This window comes from Cryptomeria japonica, chromosome 5 (genome assembly GCF_030272615.1).
Source record: "Cryptomeria japonica chromosome 5, Sugi_1.0, whole genome shotgun sequence".
Taxonomy (NCBI): domain Eukaryota; kingdom Viridiplantae; phylum Streptophyta; class Pinopsida; order Cupressales; family Cupressaceae; genus Cryptomeria; species Cryptomeria japonica.
In genome coordinates this window covers 34,697,042-34,702,370 of record NC_081409.1, presented here as the reverse complement: position 1 = coordinate 34,702,370, position 5,329 = coordinate 34,697,042, and positions in this window count along the sequence as shown.

The following is a 5,329-nucleotide window of genomic DNA, read 5'->3' as shown; positions in this document are numbered from 1 at the left end:
TGTTGGCGTCATTCATCCAATAGCTCAAGTTCTTGTAGATGATTAACTCAATACTCTTCATCTGGGATTAAGCCTTTCAAAGAGACTCTGAGAGATGGGATCTCTACCTCCAAGGGTAAAATAGCTTCTGATCCATATACCAATGAATATGGTGTTGCTCCTGTAGGTGTACGGATGTTGGTCCTGTATGCCCAAAGTGCTGGATTGAGTTGTACATGCCAATCTTTGCCTGCATCATTCACTATTTTCTTGAGGATTTTCAGTATTGTCTTGTTAGATGCTTCTGCTTGACCATTTCCCTGTGGGTAATATGGTGTAGAGAACCTATGTTGGATTTTGAATTTTTCACATAGTTCTTGGACATCTTGATTTTTGAAGGGTCGTCCATTATCTGTGATGATTGAACTTGGAATACCATATCTGCAGATCAGATAATTTAGGATAAAAGAGGCAATTTGTTTCCCGGTCACCGTGGTCATGGGAACTGCTTCTATCCATTTGGTAAAGTATTATGTTGCTATTATAATGAACTTGTGTCCATTTGAAGAGGACGGATGAATTTTGCCAACTAGGTCCAGTCCCCACTGACAAAAGGGTCATGATGTTGTAAAGGGTTGTAGTTCCTGTGCTGGTGCATATATCAGATTGCCATGGATTTGGCATTTAGGACATTTCTTGGCAAAGTGATATGAATCTTTCTCCAATGTAGGCCAGTAGTATCCCATCCTGAGAAGTTTTTTAGCAAGAGTAGTGCCACTTGAATGTGTGCCACAAATACCTTCATGAAACTCGTGTAAAACCAAATCGGAATCATTACGATCAAGACAACGAAGAAGAGTACCATCGAGACCTCGACGATACAAAGTATCAGCGGTAAGGGTGTAACGGGCAGCTTGTCGGATAAAGTTACGTTTTTTGTTATGGGATTGGTCAATGGGTAAGATATTATGCTTGAGGTAGTCGTATATTGGTCCATATAACGGAGAGTCTGAACCAGTCAAGGCATAGATAACATGGGATTCGGAGTGGTCATAGGCGGGGGAGAATAGTTGCTCTACCAGGAACTCATAACGACTCTGTTGCTCAGGAATTTGTAGTAGCGAAGCGATTGTAGCCATTGCATCGGCTGCTTTGTTGTTCAACCTTGGTATTTACTCAAAGGTGATGTGCACAAAATACTGTTTGAAGTCATCCACCATTCGTTTGTAGGGTAGTAGCTTGTCGTCCTTTGTCTGATAGTTGTTATTGATTTGATTAATGACCAGTTGTGAGTCTCCATAGACTTTTAACTCTGTGATTTTCCATTCTACGACCATTTTGATACCTATGACCAGTGCTTCATATTCAGCCACATTATTTGTGCATGGAAACATAAGTCTGTATGATTTGGGCATAGTGTGTCCTTCAGGAGTGATGAACAGAATGCCGACACCTGAACCATGTTGAGTATAGGATCCGTCAAAGTATAGAGTCCATTGTTTAGTAGAAAGAGCAAGAACATCCATGTCTGGAAATTCAACCTCCATGGTTTGTTTGCCTAGTAGTGGTGCTTCTGCCAATTGATCTGCAATTGCTTGTCCTTTGATGGCTCGTCTTTCTGTGTATTGGATGTCGAATTCACTAAGAATCATGACCCATTTAGCCAATCGGCCTGTAAGAGCTGCCTTACTGAGTAGATATTTGAGAGGGTCAATTTTCACAACTAGCTTGATGGTGTGTGCTAGCATGTAATGTCGGAACTTCTGAGATGCAAAGACCACTGTTAGACAAGCCTTTTCAATAAATGTATAGTTGAGCTCATAGCCATTCAATGTTCTACTGATGTAGTATATGGCGCGTTCCTTTCCTTGTTGATCTTCTTGTGCCAATAATGCCCCCAGTGAAATATCTGTTGTTGAGATATATAGAATAAGTGGCTTTCCGGCGACTGGTGGTATTAGAACTGGTGGATTCATCAGGTACTGTTTGATTTGATAAAAAGATTCTGCACATTTAGCCTCCCATTTGAATGGTACATTTTTGTGGAGCAAATGGTTAAATGGTAGACTTTTATCTGCTAGCTGAGCGATGAATCGCCGGATTGATTGAAGTCGTCCCTGTAGAGATCTGAGTTGACTGATATTCTGTGGTGGTGGCATTTCCATAATGGCTTGTACCTTTGTTGGATCAACTTCAATACCCTTAGCTGAGACTATGTAGCCGAGTAACTTACCTGATGTAACCCCGAAGACACACTTCTTAGGGTTAAGCCTGACTTGGAATTTCTCCAATCGATCAAAAATCTTTGTTAGGATGCCAAGATGTTCTGCTCTGGTGAAGGATTTAGCTAGTAAGTCATCCACATAGTCTTCCATAAATGTGTGCATCATGTCATGGAATATTGTGGTCATTGCTCTTTGATAAGTGGCCCCTGCATTCTTTAAGCCGAAAGGCATAACATTCCAACAGTACGTCCCCCAAGGACAGGTGAATGTTGTTTTATCTTGATCTTCAGGAGCTATCTTGATTTGGTTATAGCTTGAGAAACCATCCATTAGGGAGAGCATTGCATGGCCTGCTGTGAGATCTACAATTATGTCGATACTTGACAGAGGAAAGTCATCTTTTGGACAAGCTTTGTTGACGTCTCTGAAGTCAGTGCATATTCTGATACTACCATCTAGTTTTGATACTGGAACGATATTGGATATCCATTCTGCATAGTCAATGGGCCGGATGAATCCGACGTCTAATAATTTCTTTAGTTCAGTTTTAATCATGAGTGCCACCTGTGGATTCATCTTTCGTAGCTTTTGCTTGACTGGCTTAACTCCTGTAGAGATGGACAAGTGATGCATGATTAAGTGTGGATCTACTCCGGGCATATCAGCATATGACCAAGCAAAGTTGATTTGTTGTTCTTTAAAGAAGATGATGAATGCCGATCTTTCTTCCTCTGTTAGAGATTCTGCAAGATGTATATTTCTGGCTGCTTCTGTGGTACCAATGTTGATTGATTGAGTGGGCTCAATCAATATGGGCGATCGCTCATGAAAGTGCTTAGGAAGAGTGTCAAGTCTCCCATCGTTAGGTGCCTCAAAAAGGTTTTCACCCTCCGATGCGTCCTTTATTTTTACTTTTTTATGATCTAGAGCTGCCATTATCTAGTTTTCAGCATTAGATTCGTTATTTGGTTCATTTTTGTGACTGAGAGACTTGGCACTCCCTGATTGACAGATATCATTATTTTGTTCACTGGTAGAGCCTGTTTCCGGATTTACGGTACATAGGTAATGGACAATAGATGCATCATCTGGGAAAATAGGTATATCATGTGTTTCAGGTTCGTCCCAGTCGATGAGGTCAGGAAAGACAAGTGGTAAGGAATCGTTGGGTGGATCAAGTTCGGCTACCGTAAGTGTTAGGATAGAGTTTTCATCGTGATGGGTCTTGGGTTTAAAGAAATTTCGGATTTCATCGAGGTCCTCGATGGTATCATCTTCCACATAGACTTGTTCATAATGTTTCTGTTCACTTTCCTGAGCATCATAGATATGTTGCGGTCCAAATTCAAGAGGTCTATCTTCTGCGTTATGTTCTTCCTGAGAAAGGGATATAGAATCAGTATCATCCAGGATATCAGTAGTAGCATTGGAGCAGGTACCCCATTCATATTCATTGGAATCTGTCTCATAAGCATCATCCCAGATTCTATCTGTGCTGTAAACAGGTGTGTTGTATGGTGAAAACAAATCTCTGATGATGGATACCATTTTGATGGTTTTTGTAGATTCTGTATCAGATCTGTCTTCTACTTGCTGGATTTGTTCATAGACTGTGCTTCCTCGGGGAGGAATAACGGTATTTGGAGATGACCTGATTTGTTCTTGAGATATTGGTGTTTGAATATGAGCTATTGCTGCAGATAGGGCCTTCTTATGACTTAGAAGTTTTTCCTGATGTAACTTCTGATCTTGACGTTCCCGTGCCTTGCGGATTGTTTCTGCTAATTCAAAAAGTGCTTCCTGCCAGGATTCTTCTTTGTACGGTGTCTTTTCCTTCCATTGAGGTTTGATAGGTAGGTGAGGTGGCCGCTTCAAAAGGAACATGAGTTTAGAACCCAATCCTGCTTTGTTTCTGCTAGGTTGTGAAGGAAGATCTATAGGTTCAGTGACTCCTTCTTTACGTTTGCCAATAGGTCCTTTACTGCCATATCCCATTTGTTTCATGATTGAGTAGCCTTTTCCATACATGTGTGTTGGTAGAATAATGTCCAGAGTAGCTGCTCTATGATTTTCTTCTTCATCTTTGTATAACCAGCTAAGAACATCTTTGTCTTCTGATTCATGTGCTAGAGTACCTAATTGGATGAAGGTACCATCAAATTTAGTGATGGGTTGAGTAGCCAATTGTGTTGATGTAGTAGGCAAACCATGCGATCTAGGTGAGGTCGACAATTTTGCCAAACATAAAGGCTCCAAAGTGTATTCTCCTATACCTTGGTCTTTGATTTGCATTTTCTGCTTGAAGTCTCCCCATAAGGAGTTGGATTTTGCTGTTTGTGGATTTGATGTTGAAGATTGCTGCTTTTCTCTATTATGAGGAACCAAACTGTCTTGGGCTGCCCCCATTGTATTGCAATGTTGAAATGGATTGTGATCAGTAGATATGGAGATTTCTTGTCCATCATAAGGAAACTTGACACACTGGTGATATGTGGAAGGTATTGCTTGCATTTCATGTATCCAGGGTCATCCTAATAAGATATTGTAGGTTAGATCAATATCTAAGACTTAACAAATAGTATCCTTTCGTACTGGGCCTACTTGAATAGGTCATATCACTGTGCCTTTAGAGGACCTTTCCTCATCATCATATGCCTTTATGGTAATTTTCTTGCAAGGGTCAATAGATTCTTCTGAGAAGCCTAATCCACGGATAAGCTTTAAAGTACATATATTAAGGCCGGCTCCTCCATCTATTAAGACTCTTTTGACTCGGTGTTTGCAAACAATGACTTCAATATGGAGAGGAGTATTATGTGGATGACTCAAGGAAGTATTATCATGCTCGGAGAAGGTGAGGTTATGAGGTCCTGTCATATGGGCGACCATGGCTTGAAATCTGTCTGTATCTAGATTTTGAGGTACATTTGTTTCCAATAGTGCTTGCTCCAATATGTCTTTGTGCTTGGGTGATAGTTTCAATAATTCCAGGATAGATATCTGAGCTGGAGTCTTACGTAGTTGGCTAACCAAGTCATATTGGATTTTTGGTGTGGCGGTTGCAGGTGCAGTATGTCCCTTCAAGACATATTTCTGAGTGCGGGTTGTTACATTGACAGATTCAT